We start from the raw sequence: 1,657 nt of genomic DNA, 5'->3' as shown, positions 1-1,657 counted from the left end.
CAGCCCCTCCCTGGCGCTCACCTCCCTACAGCTTTCCGGGAGCTGGACGGGGCCTCCCCAGCTTTGGGCAGCTTGGGACAGTGGCCCGAGACTGTGGGAATCCGAAACCTCGCGTCTGGCTAGCCACAAGATCTGGGCGCGCCCCAGGCAGCAGGGTCTTGACTCTGAGCCTCCGTTTTCTCATCCGAGAAGTGGGCTTAAGACGCTGCGATTGGGAGGACAGGAGGAGTTTAGGCAAGCTCTCTTGGCCCACTCACCAAGTCTTACTTTGCATTTGGTTTTCTATGTGCTTGTTCTATTTATCCTCCCATACCAGGCGGATTCAGCCTCTTGCTGGTTTCGGGCACAGGGCGGTGGCTGCCATGTTTGTGGAAGGAATAAATGAATGGAACGGAATGGGCTGCAACAGCCTGTGCTTGGCTAGTCCAGAGAGCTCAATTCCACACCACTGTAACCCCTAAGAGTTGTCTGCCCAAATCCAGGCCACACCCTCTCAGGTCACTGATCTGATTCTGTGTGCTACTCATCCTCCAGGCTGCACCCCCCCGTTGCTCAGAGCTAGAGGGACTCTTACCTAAACAGTAAAACTAAGGTCCAGAAAGGGAGGGACCTGTCCCACCTCCCTAGGGGTTGGGAACAGAGGCAAGGACCAGGTCCATGCCCTCACCCCTGACCTCAGTTCTTCACTGATTTTGGAGTATGAAGTTTGCTTCCACAGAGGCCATCATGTTCGGGTGCTGGGATGGTGCCCTCGGGTCCCCTGGGCTCAGAACAGAGGAGGGGCTCAGTAAACATTTGGTATTGGGACTGGGCGGAATGTGGCAGAGATTTGTGGGGCTGGGCAAGAGTACAGATGGAGGTTCATGTACCATATGTCCAAATATTTGCAGGCTATAAATCAAGCTAACAAAATGCAAAATAAAATATGTTCTATTCTTCTATCTTGATAAATACACTTTCCTAACAAGGCGGAAAGCTGGCTTTGGGTGTGGCATTCTCATACTCCTCAGACCTTGCCCTGGGGCTAGTGGCACAGGGAGAGGGGACCCCTAGTGCCGGGCCTGTGCCCCTGCCCCCTACCTTTTCCTACCTCTGCCTCTGTCCTGTCCTTCAAGGGTCTTGGGCACACTCATGAACATCTCAGCCTGCACATGCAAGCTCAGCCCCTTGGTCGCCCCTCAGGCTTAGGGCTGGGCACACCAGTGGTGCACTCTGTCCTCAGGCTGGCTCTGGGGAAGAGACCCACACAGATCCTGGCAGTGGGCCAAGGGCCATCTGTGCAGGGAACCCCAGAGGCCTGGGCACCCAGAGTGTGCTCTAGTGGAGGTGGCTTAAGCTCCAGGTGGGCATGTCCCCTTGTCCCATGGTCTTCCCTCTTTGTGATGAGAGGTTAGCTGGAGAAGGGCTAGACTGGGGGGGTCCCCAGGGTAGGGGCCACTCTCACCTGGGTTTAAGGGTGGTACTGAAGTGCTGACCTATTTTGAACCAACATATTCACTTCCTGGAGACTCAGTGTGGTATGGTGGAAAATAATAATAACAACAATAATAATTTAGATGGCAACAGGCAATTATGTTAGGATGGCCGTATAATTTTCTTCCAAACCAGGATGTTTTCAAGAGTGACGGGGGGCTCTAACTGGAAGATTTGCCAGGCT

At 54.0% G+C, this 1,657-nt stretch overlaps 1 protein-coding gene across 1 annotated transcript in view; it reads right to left on the bottom strand.

Moving 5' to 3' along the window:
* The window catches only part of WNT4 (wingless-type MMTV integration site family, member 4), a 25,121-nt gene extending 24,845 nt beyond the window's left edge, over positions 1–276 (bottom strand). The window contains exon 1 of the mRNA XM_011990125.1: positions 22–276. The gene's annotated coding sequence lies outside the window, so the exon portion shown is untranslated. The remainder of the gene's footprint in view (positions 1–21) is intronic.
* Between the last annotated feature and the right edge of the window lie 1,381 nt (positions 277–1,657).

The sequence above is a fragment of the Mandrillus leucophaeus genome, unplaced genomic scaffold, assembly GCF_000951045.1.
Source record: "Mandrillus leucophaeus isolate KB7577 unplaced genomic scaffold, Mleu.le_1.0 Scaffold370, whole genome shotgun sequence".
In the NCBI taxonomy this organism is placed as follows: Eukaryota; Metazoa; Chordata; class Mammalia; order Primates; family Cercopithecidae; genus Mandrillus; species Mandrillus leucophaeus.
Note: the sequence above shows the minus strand (reverse complement) of the source record. Positions and strands in the feature narration are given on the sequence as shown.